This window comes from Streptopelia decaocto (genome assembly GCF_964273445.1).
Source record: "Streptopelia decaocto genome assembly, chromosome: 7".
Lineage (NCBI taxonomy): Eukaryota > Metazoa > Chordata > Aves > Columbiformes > Columbidae > Streptopelia > Streptopelia decaocto.
Genome location: NC_138661.1, coordinates 3,673,176 through 3,690,644, shown reverse-complemented (window position 1 = coordinate 3,690,644; position 17,469 = coordinate 3,673,176).

Sequence of the window (17,469 nt, the reverse complement as noted above, 5' to 3'; positions counted from 1 at the left end):
TGACATCCTTTTTGTCCGGATGGAGACAGCAGAGATCCTGGCAAAGGCTGATACCAGCAATTTATTTGATGCTCAGGAACGGCCCCCTTGATAGCTACTGTGTTTCTTCCAATTGTTTGAGATGATCCTCTAGATTAACATCACAACACAAATATTGCATCCTTCACATCCAAATGGTTGTGATGTTTTGAATTTCTGTGTGGGGGCTGAGAAGGCTCCACTTTGAAATGGGTGGACAATCTGTTGAAGGTCTTTACCACTCCAGCTTCGTCAATCCTCAAAAGCCAAGGCAGATGGATATGTCTGCCTCTTTATCCTGCAGAGAGCTTGGCATGGGCATTTTACAAGGTTACTGGGGAAAGATTAGACTGGGCTAATAAGTCCAACCTCTTAGAAGGTGGCTCAGCACAGGGTTTTCTGGTACCGACTTTGTGCTTGTGACTGCAAACACCCTTTTCTGAAAGCAGGCAGCAGAATTCACTTCCAAATCTCAGGCAATAATTCTACCAGCAAAACCATTTTCTAGAATAAAACAAGCATAAAATTGAGTTCTGAACAAACGTGCCATGAGCACCAAGACCAGATATTAAACCTAATTTTAAACTTGACAAGAGTATATACAAAAATATTCCTGGGTGCTCTGGCCTTGCATTTGTTCTAAATTCAGCACCTTACACAAGGTAAGGCAGGTGTCTGCTGTAGTTTCCATTGAAAATTTGAGCAACTGATTTAGCCCTTTTGGCCACCAGCAATGTTCCTGTGGCAGGACTAAGGGCAGCTGGTGATGCACCCCAACAGCCTGTGCTTCCATTAATAATAATATATTAATTAAGAACACAATATATTGTATTATATATTAATATATAATATTAATAATAATAATAATAGCTGCTGTAAGTATTGATGCTCCATGGGAGGTGAAGATGCTGCACAGAGCCAAGGGGGAAGCAGGTGGGATGGATGATAGGTGGGAACAGAAGTAGGTTGGGTTTCATGGAGGTGCACTTGATGAGCTCTAAGGCCATCAGGTTTTATTTGTAGTGTCTCCAACCCTTCAAGTTAAAAAAATATATATATAGAGAGAGCCAGATTCCACCACTTTCCAAACCTCCAAACATGAGATTAGCTTCAGTCATATGCTTTTATTTTTAACTTGTTTTAGTTTTTAGACTATGTTTACATCAAGCTTTTGTACTATTGTCAATCAACTTGAGGATCAAGAACTTTGATGGTTGAAAACCCTGAGACTCCCTTGGTCCCAGCAACCAGGGACTTGCTCTGTCACAAGATGCTTGATAAGATCTCAGGAGCTGGCAGTGTTATCTTGGTAGAGGGAGCTTTTTATTGAGGATTTTATTTCTTTCCTAATGAAGAGTCTCCAGGAACAGGCATGGAATGTCTGTACTGCTGGAGGGATCCAGGTTTTATTGTGCTTAGAAATGGCATCGTGTCTGGTGACAACTTACCCAAAATTGGGTCTGCTACAGTGTGCTGGCTGAAAAAAAAAGAACATAAAATATCTAAACCCCTTTACTAGGAAACACCTGTATTATGTGATAGGTCTCTTTCTCCCATATAGGTATATTTAGGAATAACTAAAAGTCTGTGTAAAACTGCCTTGAGCTGTTCTTTAAGTTAATTATCACTTCTTTTGGTACTATGAATGGCTGTTCAATGACACTGTCAGTGAGTGGAATGAACCAAATTACTTTAATTATGGAGTAATTGCACAGAGTGATGGTAATTAAATCTTGATCAGTTTAAGTGAGTGAATTAATTGCTCCAACTCGGAATGCACACGGCAGCAAGAGGAGTTGTTTTGTAGTTTAATTAACACCAACCACTAAATTCTTATCATATCTAAAATGCTGACAATTAATGAGTTTGATTCTGCTCTCACCTTAATAGGAACTAGGACAGAATGCATGCTGAGAAAGGTAGCTGTGGTAGCAAAATGACAGAAAACTTAATATTCCTGTCAGTTGTGGAGATATATTAGTTATACTCTCCGCTTTGCCTTCCAGTGAAATGTGCAAATAGAAATATTTCCATATAATTAGCTTCTGGCCCCATTTTGCTTCAGTACTCACTGATCTGCCGTACAGGAGACATTGCCAAATTTGTTAATGTTTTAAACTTCAGCTGCGTTGCCATAATGTAGTTGTGTGATGGTCGCACAGACTGCTCCTTAATGCCGCGTCTGTTGTCTGCCCTTGTCCTGCTGTCCTTAGGGAAATCTTCGCTCTGTTTGGGCTGCGCGGGAATGGGGGAAGATCTTGCTGAAGGATCAGGGGGATGTGGAGGTTGTGATGTTGTTTCCGGTGCGCAGAATCCCAAAAGGGAAGCAAGCTGAAAAATAAAACCCACAGTGTCTTGATGCACTGGTGATGCTGTTTAAGAAGCACTTAAATGTAAAGAAGAAGGGAGTTTCCAGCAGGTGATGTGACTATAGGTTCAGAGCAGTACATTTTAGCTTATTGTTATGAAGGAGATAAGAGGAGGGGGAAAAGTCCCTGGAATGATACCAAATGAGGCACTTGGCTTACAGGTGCTTTTAAATGGTAAATCACAGAATGTCAGGGATTGGAATGTTAGGGATGAAAAATTCTTACAGAATCACAGAATAGTTGGGATTGAAAGGGCCCTGGAAAGCTCATCCAGTGCAATCCCCCCATGGAGCAGGAACACCCAGATGAGGTTACACAGGAAGGTGTCCAGGCGGGTTGGAATGTCTGCACAGAAGGAGACTCCACAACCCCCCTGGGCAGCCTGGGCCAGGCTCTGCCACCCTCACCAGGAAGAAGTTTCTTCTCACATTTAAGTGGAACCTCTTGTGTTCCAGTTTGGACCCATTGCCCCTTTTCCTATCATTGGTTGTCACCGAGAAGAGCCTGGCTCCATCCTCCTGACACTCACCCTTTCCGTATTGATCCCCATGAATGAGGTGACCCCTCAGTCTCATCTTCTCCAAGCTCCAGAGCCCCAGCACCCTCAGCCTTTCCTCACACGGGAGATGCTCCACTCCCTTCAGCATCTTTGTTGCCCTAAAATACCTGTCATGAACACCTGGCTCAGCCACATACACACCCACAGACAGCTACATCTTTCACTAACAGCATGATGAGGTGTTAATTTATTCCATGGAGAAGCTGGTGCAGGTGTGATCCCAAGCTGGAGCTGTCACCTGTGAGCTCATTCCCATCACCGTCTCACCACAGCACTGATGATGGTCACTGACCAACGTCTCAGAGGGCAGTAGCAACCACAGGAATGCTATGGCTTCAGTAGCACCAAGGTTCAAGAGGGTTCCAAGCATCTGAAGATATTTGAGAGAGTTGGGGTTGTTCAGCCGGGAGAAGAGAAGGTTCCGGGGAAACGTTACTGTGGCCTTCCCATGCTTAAAAGAGGCCAGCAAGAAATATGGGGACAGACTTTTTAGCAGGCCCTGTTGCGACAGGAGAAGGGGTGATGGTTTTCAACTAAAGGAGGGAGATTCAGGCCGGACATGGGGAAGAAATTTTTGACACTGAAGGTGGTGAAAGCCTGTCCCAGGTTGGCCAGAGAGATGGTGGATGAACCATCCCTGGAGACATCCCAGGCCAGGCTGGACGGGGCTCTGAGCAACCTGAGCTGGTGAAGATGTCCCTGCTCATGGCAGGGGGGGCACTGGGGGAGCTTGCAAGGTCCCCTCAACACAAACTGGTCTGTGATTCTATGATTTAACTGGAACTTGTACTCATGAAGTCTCTGAACTTGGCCAAACATGGTGAATTTTCATGTACAGAAAAGGACACACTGGTGTGACCGGTGGCACTGGCCAGCTGGCAATACCAGACCAGCCACTGTCCCTTCAAGTGTTCTGGTATTTGTTTTCTCTTCAACTGGTGCTAAGAGCCAGCACTGTCACTCATCTGCTATTGCTGAAATTGCTCAAATTTTCCACATCTCATCCTGATCTCAGTCATTTTCCTCCACTCCTTCCATATCCCTACTCGACTGCACGTCTTGGACACAGGCACAGCTACAAGAGCTAAACCCCTCTGAGTGATATCTCCTCTGATTTGAATTGCCATTAGCTCGTGGCACAACACCATCTTTTTGGAAAAGAAAGAAAGACTCTGCTGAATTAGAGGTATTTCTCCATCCATTTGCAAGATTTCATGGAGTTAATTCAAATTCACAGCTCCTGTGGCTGCCATGACAAAATCATAGCCTTAGAGATGGCCAAGGAATTCCCATTTGTAGGGATTTTTGATCCCCCCAGGCATACTCAGCTTCTGTGAAGGACACAAGCCACATAAGGGGTTTAGAGAGCAGCTCTCTCCTGCTCTGTACAACCGTCACACTCACCAACCAATTTTCATTTGTTTCAAAGTGTTGTCTTACTGTTTTACTGATATAACACGGGCAGGTGATGGCTGGGGTGTCACTATGTAGCATCCTAGATTTTTATTTTAATTTTTAAAATTCTTTCTTTAGTGACTTCGCTCACAAGCCGGTGCATGATGTTTCACAGGGTTAAGTGTGGTAGGAAGCAGTCATTTCCTGAGGATATCTGAAGGTAACAGCTTTTTTTCTGGAAAATGAGCCCCTTGAGTGGAAGGTCCCGCTGTTTGATTTGGTGGTACTAGATTAATTGGTTGAGGACTTGTAGCAGCCCAAGGTTGCTGGGTTGAAAGCAGCGTCAGCAACTTACTTCCATACTGGCAAACGTTGCCTAAATTGTATAGCAGGGTGGGAAATGCCAAATCACGTTGCTCCACATTTCCCTGGAACAAGATAAAAGCCAAAATTTGACTCCTATCTTTTTTTCCTTCCTCCAATACCCTGCACAGCTGTTTCTTCTCTAGGCTCTACGCCCCATATTTAAACCCTGAATGGAGCAAGCTGTGCCAGGACCTTCATCCCTTTTACTGCAACCATACGTCTCCTGCCTGGCTCTCGAATGGTGTCAGCCCTTTCCAGTGCCACTGAGATAAGTATGATGACCCTAAGTGACTTGCAGTAATGGTGCAAAAGTTCGAACGGACACCCTCACCACCATCTCAGCAATGCAGCTCCCCTCCAGAACCCTTGTGATAAGGAACAGCATAATTCTGCTAATCCTATGCAGCCATAGAGAGCTTTTCTTTCATTTGCCGAATGTATGAAATCCATATGTCATCAATCTCTTCCTGGTGGCTGGAGCCTGTTTATGAAGCTTAAACCTCTGGCATGTGGCTGGGAGCACAAGGGCCAAGTCCTGGCGCCTGCCAGCACGAGCTTCCACCTCCTTTTTTCGCCTGCTCGCCCTCTTGTCTCCTTCCCTTGGCAGCCAGCACCCCCTGTACCGACTCTTATTTCTATTTTAGGGGAACCAAACGGTTCCTGTTGTAAACAGGGTGGTGGTGGAGCAGCCCAGAAGATGCGCTGTCGCAGCTGGGAGGAGGCAGAGCCGGGCAGGTGGCTGTGTGCCTTCCCCCGGGAGCACCGGCACCCCGGCTCTGCGCTCCAAAGCCTGCTGCCCAAACCTCCTGCCAGCCCCTCTTCAAACCCTCCGATAAGCAATTAAATGAGTTGCAGCAGGGTCAGCCGCCTGGCCTCCACCAACATCACAGAGCTGAGGCCACTTAAAAATGATGGTTGAGCCCCATTTGTGTGTCCTGGGCAAAAATCACCCCTTTGTGCGTATTGATTTTGCTTCAGTGCCTAGTTTGGGCTTTTCAAATTGTTCTCCAGAGGTTGGGTAAAGGAAATGGACAAAGGGGGCTGCTTTTGGAAACAACCCAGCCCGCTACAGTGGGAATGTGTGGCTGAGGAGGTCCTGCGGTTGGCACCGAGGGGTCTGGCAGAGGATGAGGGTGATGGAAAGGTGACACCCGCTGGTCAGGACCAGGGTGCCAAGAACATTGACCCACTGCTGCCAAGCCATCCCCGAGCCCCGGGGTTGCCCGGGCACAAAGTACATGTGTGTGGGAGACTGAAGAGAGATGGGGGACACCACTGTGTAGAGATGAGCAAGGGGGAACGGGAATGAAGCCCAGGAACAGCACGTGGATGGGATGGGGGGCAAATTCATGCGGGGTCAGAGCCCTTCTCCCTTTATCTTTGGGAGATTTGGGTAGCTTACTTTATTTTAGTCCCTTACAACACATTTACATAAAGCTGCTTTGGGCTGAGTGCTTCTTAGTGCTAGTCTCTGTTCTATTTAAACATAAATGTTTTAAAGTGCACAGATAGATTTTTAACAGGCAAAAAATTGCATGTGAATTACATTTATTTCTTGTTTACCCACACAGCTCTAGCCAACACTTACTGACAGATTAACTTTCACTAAACTTTCTATGTAATATGTTTTAAAAACCCACTTGAAGTACAGATTCTATTAGTTCCTGACCTTATGTTTTAAGAGGAAGAAAGTGGCTTTACACTCCATGAAATGTGTTAATGCATGGATAGAAGCCCTCTTATCCTCCTGCTTACATTAGGTCCAATCAGGAGAATGGATTATGTTTTTAATAATCTGACATTAGTACTAAAAGTAATATTTAAGGCATTAGTCTCCATAACTAGTGCAGCGCATTCGGAGCTTTCTCTTTGTGTGAGTGTGTGCGCATGGCTGCGTTAAAACATATGTTTACGGAACAATGCATTAGCCCAAACTGCCCGAATATATGGGGAGAAATTGGGGCAGCAGATTACTGCTGACATCACTTTTTCAATTAGAGGCAGAGGGAAGATTTGATGGCCATTTTAAAACTGATTATGGAGGGCAGGGATTAGAGGCTGTTAGAAACAGAAGGTCTTATTCTCCTCCCAGCCTTGGCCTCCTGGAACTCCATGGACTTCAGGAGTGGATGCTGCTTTACAGGCTGGAATAAGGCCAGGGCTGGTATGTATAGATCATCTGTTACATATGGGGCTGGACCACCCTGCCTGTTTGAGTCCCTCAGAAACGTAACATGGGACAGGGGAAGAAATTCGGAGTCTCCTTCCATAAAGCAAATGCTTCAGTGGAAAAGCCAAGTCTTCCCGGCTGGTCTGGTATCCTGGTGGGTAAACGCTGAACCCTGCTGGCCTGGACCTTCTGTTGGGCTGTTTGTTATTGACTCAATCTCCACACACGGTTCGAGGGCCATTTAAGTCATCTCAAGCCTTAATGTCCCCTGCATCCTCTGGAAAAGACAAAAGGGAGCTAGAAAATAAACAGGGAACATCATGAAGCGGAAGAGGTGCGTGTGGTCACCACCACACAGAGGAGTGAACCAGGACCTGCCACCCAGGTGAACTTCTCCAGCATTTAATTCCCTTCACTCAGGACCACTCGCTCCTAGGTGTAGTTTATCTAATTGCAGCTTTTAGCACTTCAGGCTCACTTCACCTTTGTCTGCTCAATTAATCAGCCTTCCAGTGTCAGAAATCTTCTCCTCATGGGGTACTTTACAGACCACAGTCAAGTTACCGCCTACCCTCCTCTCTGCTAAGCTGTAGATTGCTAAATGGAACTGTGAAGGGTTGGTTTTTTTTACGCCCCTACTGGTGCTTACAGCAGTTTTTAGAGCCCTCCTATGTTTTAATGAGTCTCCTTGGGAAGCCTAACCTGAGCCTAACACTCCAGAAATGCTCCCATCAGCGCTGGACACAGATGTAACTCCATACCCACCATCTCCAGGGCAGACACGCTCCCTGTTTGCAAGAAACTGAAGCCAAAACGCTTCATCTTTTATTCCTCGGCTGCTGAGAGAGCATCCTCCCCTTGAGCACCCTCCCTTATTTCACACGCACCTTTCGCTCCTGCATCTTGTTGACAGCAAGACTCCCAAATTGCAGCGAGGCTCTGGCTTTTCCACTACTGATGGCAAACAACGCTTATCTCCGCAACATATGTGCAGTAACTGTTGTTTCGCGGCAGAAGGGAAATCCACAAGCTATCCAGCCACCACACCTGCCTGCTTGGACCAAATTCCACTACTCGTGTTTGCTCACTGGAGTTAAGCAGGTCCTGGGCTGGGAAACCAGCTGGGAAATCCAGTTATTACAGGCACACACAAATGAGCAAGGGGCGGAGATGGGCAGCCGTTCCGATTTGACCGCAACCGAGGGAATTTGGCAGAGCGTGGTCCTGACTCTTTATTTTAATTCCAGCCGGCCCAAGACGGGAGGAATTCAAACGAGCCAAAGGAGGTGGGAGACAGGATATCCCCCACCCTCCAATCTGGGCTTCTGACACGTCTTGTCTGGAGCGCAGGACTAATGCAATGGTTCAAGGCGGCCACCCTGGAGTCTGCAGACTGTCCTTGTGTTCCTCCTGCTCTGCTACGGCCTTTTTTAACACCGAGGGGCTGCCTGAATGGCCTCTCTTTGCATCCAACCTTTGGGCAGAATGGCTGTTACGAGGGGCCTTACTGGCAGCTTCTTGAGGTGTGATTATTGAGGGCAGCGGAAGGAATAACCAGGAGATGAGATGGGTTATGCAAGGTTTATGGTGTTTAGCAGACAGTTTCCTTCCCCAAAGCGCAGCGGAGCTGGATCCTCCCTGGGAAAATGAAAGGTGAGACCCCGTGGATGCTGCGTCCTGCCCTTGGTGTCTCCCAGAAAATAACAGGAGCGACCCCTGAAGTCAGAAACTGATGGGTTTTATTCATGTGTACAAAAATTAAATGAATTGTAAAGGGTTTTCTTGCAGTTTTCCTACTGTTCTTTCCAGTCGGCCAGCTGCAGCGGACAAAAAACCAACCTAGATAAGCCGGCAGCTGTATTCGTGAACAACCCACGGATATTACGCTGCTCTCTGCAAAAGCTTTGTTTGGGAAGGTCAAGTTGTATGGCATTATCTCATATTTATAAGCGAAAAAGTCCACAAGGTTCCTAAAAATTGGAAAAAAAGGGCATAATTATCTCATATATTGCAGAAGAATTATCTGTGCTGATTAAGCTGTTGCTTGTTAGCTCATCACGCTTATCAAGTCACCAACCAGCAATGCCTTTGGCCCCAGCAGCAATGATAGCACAGAACATTTGGACCACTTTGGGTCATGATGCACCCGTTTTGCCTTTTTTTCCTGCTAATATCATGTGTAAATATATGCACAGCTGACCGTGCTAGAGAATCCCTCGTCCCTTGCAAGAGGCTTCGGTTCCTCTGCGTTTCCTTTCGTGGTGTAAGTTCAGACAGATTTGTGGGAAGCGGGAGATTTTGTTTGTGCCTAAATCTTTTTGTAGGATTTTCTTTAAAGGCCTTAATGCCGCCGAAAAACAGCAAGAGGCAAATTCTGCTTTTGGTTACACCGAACGGGGAGTAAATCAGCCGAAGGCAGTGAGGGATGCTGGATTTATCTCAATGAAGGCAGAAGCAGAGCTCGGTCCCTAGCACTTAGCTATTTTCTGCACCAGCAGTTCTGGCCTTTGAAAAATGAGATGCATTTTTCTCATTTTGGCTTGTGAGGAGCCTGAAAATACCAGTCCGCAGAAAAAAGAGGAGGAGAAGTCAGAGGCTTGTAAATTGTAAGCGCTGGCACATCAGGCACATTAACATAAAAGCAGACTTTGTGGTGACTATAGATCACATAACTCTGTAGTCACCCTCTCCTGAACTCTTAGATGCAAGAGAGAGAAGGACGCTGTAGAAGCTGTTTCTCTTCAGTTAACGTAACATGAAGGTTTTGAAGGTCTCAAGAACTGCCCTACGTACGTATTGTTTCTTTTTATCCGCCCTTGAAATAACGGTTTTAGGAAACATTCTATTCTGCAAAGACCTTGGTGTCTTGCTTTATGTTAAATGTTGTTCTCATGTGATTGTCAACAGCTATTTGGTGTTAAAAAGATGCTCATGGCAAGATCACGCTACCCCAAATCCAAGATTAGGCAATGCCAGATTGGAAGTTTTCCGTCTTAATGGGGCCAGTCCAACTGTCCCACTTTCCCCTCTGGAAAGCCTCATTCACATGACAATTTACTGGGGGTCTGCCTTCGGTCCACCTTTCATACACAGTCTCAGCCACCTTAGAGCCTCCAGCATCTTCATCAGCTCTTCTTCATTACGATTTATTGCCAAATCACCATCCATCCAAAGCATCAAGTGAGGCATGACCTGTGGAAGAAAAACAAAACAAAACCAAGCCCAGCCATAGGCATTTGGGTAGAGGGTATTGCAACACTCATGCTGCAGAGGGACATATTGAGGTATTCTTCTGGTATTTTCTAATTCTTGAGAGTCTGACATACAGAAAAGGGCGCATCCCTTTGCTTCAGCCTCAGCAGCAGAAGCTCTGACGACACCTGTGATAGAGGTTATATTTGAACCTGGGCCCATACCCCAGATCACCTAATGACCATCCTACGAGGTCACCAGCTGATGTTGAGATGGCAAGCTTGGAGCAAGCTTTGGGACACGCCAGGAGAGACCTGGGTTTGGGTTGTATTTTCAAATGTGCTCAGTTGTGCCCTTACTTGTGATGCAGACAGCTTGGGCAGAGTGTGCTTCCCTCACCTGCATTTTGCTGTTGGGCCCTGGCTCCTTGTGGTGACATCCCACAGCTGCCTTCCAGCGGATAAATTGAATTTGGGGTCCTTCCTACAACATGTTCTACAAGGCAACTTGCTTGCACATGGACTGCTTGTGCAATGCTCTGGCCACATGGCCACTGAGCAACTGGCGATGTGAATGGGAAGTCAGGCCTGGGTACACGCCAGTATTTAATCTGGATTTAACGTAATCCATTTAATCTGTTTCCTAGCCTGGCCTTCTACAGGAAATGGAGCCAAAATATCTTGATTCTGTTTTTGTGCTTCCTGATGTCTAAGGTGAACAACTGCAGGACCTGTATAGACCTTGAGACAAGTGGATGGAGGATGTTCAGGAGCACGTAGAGAGGGCAGAGACCTGTCTGAGCTCTGGGGATGTTGCTGCTACCCACAGATACGTATCTGCTGAACTTGGACATACTCCTCTCAGCCACCACTATACCGGAGGAAACACGAGTCAGGTTTGGTAAACTCTTGGTTTTTGAAGCTATGGAGAATCTCACTGTCCCAGCCTGAATTTTATGGGGGAGTTTTGCTTAACAATTACTGTGTTTTGCTCCTGTGTAAGAAAAATACCATCTCTAGCATCGTCTCCTCAGAGTCCAAAGCTGCAGCAGCTCTAACTTGTAACTGCAGGACCAGGCAGGGCTATATGTGGTTATACAGGGTGGTTACAAGCACAGCCCTAGCTCTGCCTATATAATATATAAGGCTTCTCACTGCCTTCCTCCTAGGAGGCACATGTGTGGTGATGGGACGTGAACCTCTTCTTTGTGGAGCAGTTTGTTGATAAAAAGAAGGGAGTTCTTGGCTAAAATGCACCTTGGATCACCTCCTCTCCTGCTGTTCTATACTACCTGTTGTTGTTCAGCATCTGCACAAGTTATTTTTGGCCACTTATCAATGCATCACAGTCCTGGTAAGTAACCTCATTTGCACAGAATGGCTTGGAGGAGAAAAAGTTCCTACTATATCACCACAGTGAGACTTACAACAACCTCATGGGACAACACAAATTTTTTGAACAAACTCTGTAGCTCCATCAGCTTCCAACTAGAATAAAAGGCAACCCATGGTAGCTTAACCACTGGTAGCAGCACCAGGGATTTGTTCAAGGTAAGAGCACAATGAAGAAATGGCAGAGCCATGTAGGAAGACACCAGTAAACGTAAGTGAGGACAGTGATGATGAAAGGTGAAATTATTGTCCTGCTTGAAACTCAGCTTTTGTGCAAACTCCCTGAGTTTCAGCTGATGCAATCTGATCGCAGCTTAATAAATGGGAAAAAAACAGAGAGGACTGAATGTAACATGAAAAATTCTTACAGAATCACAGAATAGTTGGGATTGGAAGGAACCTCTGGACATCCCCCAGTCTAACCCACCTGCTCACACAGGGTCACCAGAGCAGGTCACACAGGTTGGTCCAGGCAGGTTTGAATGTCTCAGAGAAGGAGACTCCACACCCGCTCTGGGCAGCCTGGGCCAGGCTCTGGCACCTCCCAGCAAACAAGTTTCTCCTCATGTTCAGATGGAGCCTCCTGTGTTTCAGTCTGTGCCCATTGCCCCTCACCCTGGCGCTGGGCACCACTGAACAGAGTCTGGTCCATCCTCTGACACCCACCCTGAGATATTGATCAGCATTGATCAGATCCCTCTCAGCTTCTCTTCTCCAGCTGAACAGCCCCAGCTCTGTCAGTGTCTCCTCATCAGAAAGATGCTCCAGACCCCTCAGCATCTTTGTGTCCCTCCCATGGACTCCTTCCAGTAATTCCTTGTCCTTCTTAAACTTGGGAGCCCAGACCTGGACAGCTAGACGAGTTATGTGACAAGTTTTACTGGAACTGTGAACACAGGTGAAGAAAAGGCAGTTTGAACCACTGGAGACCCCTGAAGCACCGTTGGCTGTTGCAGGTCTTCAGCTACCTTCTGTGTTTGAGCATTTCTCCAGGCCAGGCTGCGAGTTTGGCCTCCAAGGCACAGGATGGCAATTGTTGTCCTACACCTGTAATTAAATGAAGGATGAAAAGCATTTAAATGTGTTTTGTGGTGGCAAAAACAGTTACCTTCTGGTAAATACTAATCACAGGGTAATTCAGCGGTCCAGGGATGAAGGGAACAGGGCCCTCATGTGGTGCATCAGCCATACTCAGGAGAAGATGGTCTCTAATTTCGTTTGTGGGATCAGTGTGCCAATCAGACACCAGATCTGCCAGCAGGGCATGCGGATAAATAAATAACATTGCTTTAAGGAAATCAGGTGTGAAAACATAGAGCTGATTGTCTTGAGTTCTGGGAAAACCAGCTGAGACAAATGGGATCTGTGGCTGCTCAGTGTGTCAGAAAACCAGCTGGAAGGCAGCTAAGACTGGTGGAGGCAGGAACTGGAGGTCTTCTGCAAAAGAACAAAGCCTGTCTTACTAAGTTGCAAAATCATGGGAAACAAGATCTGCACAGGGAAATTACTTCAGTCTATTTTCTTATTTGGGCAAGAAAATGAAACTGATTTTTGAAATAATGAACAAGCTGTCCTGTGAGCCAGCTGCCCCGGTTACAGCCATGTTCCTCCTTCCTCCCACTGCACAGTCTGACTTGGGTATCCCGCTTCTGCCCAGCTTTGCAAGAAATGGCCGTGAATATAATAACATCTGGGACACCTCTACCTTTCTTTTGAATTTTGAGGGATTCACAAGCTCTGGGGGTATCAGAGTGAACGTACAGTGCAATCACCTTTCAGTACTTAAAATGGGCTGATAAGAAAGATGGGGACAGACTTTTTAGCCTGTTACGATAGGACAAGGGGTGATGGTTTCAAACAAAAGGAGGGAGATTCAGGCTGGACATGAAGAAGAAATTGTTGGCCCTGAGGGTGGTGAGAGCCTGGCCCAGGTTGGCCAGAGGGGTGGTAGATGAACCATCCCTGGAGACATCCCAGGCCAGGCTGGACGAGGCTCTGAGCAACCTGAGCTGGTGAAGATGTCCCTGCTCATGGCAGGGGTGGCACTGGATGGGCTTTGAAAGTCCCTTCCAACCCAAGCTATTCTGTGATTCTACGATCACACAAAGCTCAGTCCCTTAGACACCCAGGGTGAATACAAGGAGCCACCTCTGCAGGCACACAGGTCCCCACATGCTCTGGTTGACCCACCACATCCAAACTGGTCCTGGGTGACCCATTCCGGGCCTCACTGATAACCCAGTTGGCTGCAGATGGAGGCTGCTCACATCAGCAATATTAAACATGAGGCAGCAAGACCCCATGAGCAGGGCCAGAGGGATGCTCGCTGGACCAAATGTGCTTTTATTCCACTTTATTCCACTTGGAATTTCCCTCTGCACCATGTCCAGCTACTGCAGCGACGTTGCTGTAAATGTGGGATACGAGTCTGGTCCTCCCACACACAAAAAACCCAAATGAAACCAACCAAAACCCAAAACCAACCAAGCAAACAAACACCACCAAGAAGTCATAAAATGCAGCTTATTCAAGCCACTTAAGAACAAATAAAAGTAGCGTAATCTTCCTTTCTGTGCTCTGCAGGCAGCCACACATCATCAGTGGAAATCCTGCCAAACTTCTTGTTTAAATATAGAAGCGGTGCTTATTTGTATTGTTAGTGGTCCCCATGAGGACCTGATTTCCTTACGTGGGGACATTGTTTATGATGAAAACCGGTCTGGCTACTTTGCCATTAAAATTCTGCACCAGCCCAGCGCTGACAATATTGAAGCTTTCCTAAATGTGTATACACGTAAGTTCATTAAATGGATGCTGACTGTTGTTACACAAGTACAGCAGTTGAGTGCTTTCTGCATTAACCTTATCACCTGAGGGGCAAAATAAAAGGTTTAACTAAAGCTTAGGACTAATTGAACAGTATTTCAGTATTTTCTTATGTAAAACTGGTTCTGGTCTATTGTTTTTATTTATTTGCAATAACTGTGCTCATTCAAGTTTGTAATGACACTTCCATGGGTGAGCAGAATTTGCTTTAAGTATTATTCTCCCTTTTCCTATCTCGTGCCTCCTCTAAAGTGTGTCTCTCAGCAGAAAATCTGCAACAGAGCCTGGTAACAAGACAAGTCTCTAAGTACACAGTCATTTTGGGGAGATATCTTCCCAAGCTGTGTTTTTAAATTACTTTAGGAGTTCCCGTTTATTTTCTCTGTCTGCCTTGGGTATTTCCTACGGAGCACAAAGCAGGAGGAGATGGGAGAGAATAAACCTCTCATAGAAAGGTGGGAGGCATCTCGCCATCAAGACACCACACAAACCACCAGCACTTTCTTTGCTCAGTTGCCACTAGAGTATGCTCTCGTGCTACAAGTTCCAAGGGTTTTTTTATTAATAAATCAATATGTATAGCACAAGGCCACCTATCAAACGCTTTCCACTTGTCCTAGTGTGTTGCTTTTTTTTTTCTGAGCAATACTTTGTTTTTATCACCATTGAGCCCAACCTCAAGTCTTTGTGCAAGTCTGGAGGGTCGCTGTGTGTTGCTCTGCGGCGAGGTGAATCTAACATGTGTTTGGACAACTCTCAACTTCCAGAGAATGAATGAAAACAGTTAAAAAATATCTCCCTGGCTCTGACAAAACCAAAAACCAGAAGGTCTGCATGTCCCTCTTGTCTTGCTCGGCCCCCTGGGTTATGCTTGGTGAAGAAGGGGGAGTCAAATAGCCCGAATTAATAGATCTCTGCTTACAGAAGAAAAATGTAAATGCACTCTCCAAAGCGTTTGTGCCAACATAAAGTGTGTCTGTAATCCTGGCCTTTGAAACAGTGCTAGTTATTCAATAAGATAAAGGCTGTTGTGAGCCTGCCCTACCATATTACACCAAAGTACTTTGTCACTGGCACCCTAAAAGTTCCAGTTTCTGCATGACAAAGATATAAAACAACTTCCAGGACAATTAAAGAATAGTTTGGCCTTACCATATTATTACCAGCCATTCTTCCACATTTCGATATTCGCCTTTAAATTGCTACCTCCCCCATCAATATAATTGTAATTAGTCACGGTTAACATTTGTCTTTGTCTTTGGATGCCTTTTCCAAGTTAAATACAAAAGAAAGAAAAATACCGCAAAGAAAAAAGCCACGCTTTGGATAAAGAGCCTCGCCACCAGCCTGCTTTCACACACAGGCTGCGCACTTTGCTGCTAAAATTACATTTTAGCAGCCCCAACGGGTGCGGGAACAATGACCCCTCTCATTACCATAGTGACAATGGCTGGCGGAGGATTGCAACATATCTTTTTCTTCTCCCCGATGAACCTCAGCCAATAACGGCAAAAACCTGCCAAGGAGTTGAGTATATTGAGGCTCACCCGGTCACCACAGCGCTGGGATGGAAGGCAGCCACGAGGGCATGGCTGTCACTCAGCTGGTGTTTATACCCTCAGATACTTCAAACAAGCCCATTAACTTCTGAGCGGGTCGCAACTTTGGCTCCTTTCGCCGTCTCTGTGTGTACCAGCGTGAAGAGTGTGTGAAAAGACCGTTCCTAAATTCCCTTAATGTCTTTCTCGGTTTCGGCTCGTGCGCTTTCGGGGTTTTTGTGCTGGCGGTTTCAGAAGGTCCTTCGGCTTCTCCAGTCCCCAGAACACGATGTGTGGTTTTTCAGTCGTGTCAACCCTTAATCCCGCTCTTTTCTTTTTTTTTTTAATAAATGCAAACCTAATTTTCCAACGTCTCCACTTAGATCTAATCCACGCGGCTGTTTATTATCCTAGTTACCCTCTTCTATACCTTTTTCATTTGTATTCAAAAGCCTCTCTTTAATCTGTCTCAATTCTCCAGGTACGGCCTCGCCGCTCTTTCGTACAATCCCATAATGATTTCTACGGATGTGTTTTAGTCTTCTATCGATAGGTCTCAGGATGCTATTTGCCTTCTTTAACTACTCCCGCAGCGGGAATCGCCGCTTTTAATATTCTATACGCTGACACCTTCAATCATTTTCTTCACCAGCATCTCGTGTAACCCTGTTCGGGGCGTAAATCTTTATTATCCGTGTACTGCCACTCTTGTGGTCAGCAGGACAAGGGAAACGATTGTCCCCCTGTGCTGGGCACTGGGGAGGCCAAACCTCCAATCCTGGGGGCAGTTTTGGGCCCCTCACACAGAGAAAGCCCTTGAGGTGCTGGAGCGAGTTGAGAGAAGGGAACGGAGCTGGTGAGGGGCTGGAGCACAAGTGTGATGGGAGCGGCTGAGGGACCTGGGGGGTTCAGCTGGAGAACAGGAGCTGAGGGGAGACCTTCTGATCTCTGAACTGCCTGAAAGGAGCTTGGAGCCAGGGGGTTGATCTCTTTTCCCAAGTAACAAGCAATAGGACCACAGGAAACTGTCTCAAGTTGCACCAGGGGAGATTTAGATTAGATCTGGGGAACAATTTCTTCCCCAAAGGGCTGTTGGGCATTGGAACAGGCTGACCAGGGCAGTGCTGGAGTCACCATCCCTGGGGGGTTGGACAGATGAGGGTCTAAGGGACATGGGGTAGTGACAGGGGTGGGTTAATGGTTGGACTCGATGATCTTGAGGGGTCACTTCCAATTGAAACGATTCCATGATTGTATCTTTGTACATGAATGTCACACAGCGGTATTTAAAACACATTTAAAAGTTGGTTCTCCAGGAGGCCCCGGGCCCAGCGCGGCCCGCGGGCACCGAGGCACAGTCACATCCCTGCGGTGCAAACGCCGCCGCGGTCCCGTCCCGCTCCCGCCTCCCCCCCGCTCCCGCCGCTGCGCGGTGGTTCCGCCCCGTGTCCACCCCCGCCCCGCGGTGGTGCCGCCCGGCCGCTCGGCCGCACTCACCGAGGGGCGGCCCTCCGCCCCGCCCACTCTGGCTGTACCAAGTCCTCTCGGCAGGGGGAAGAAAGAGGGCGGGAGGCTGAGCTTAATCGCCCCAGCAAGTCGGCAGCAGCTGCCTATTCCCTATCTGAGCGCTGTTAATAACAGGCGC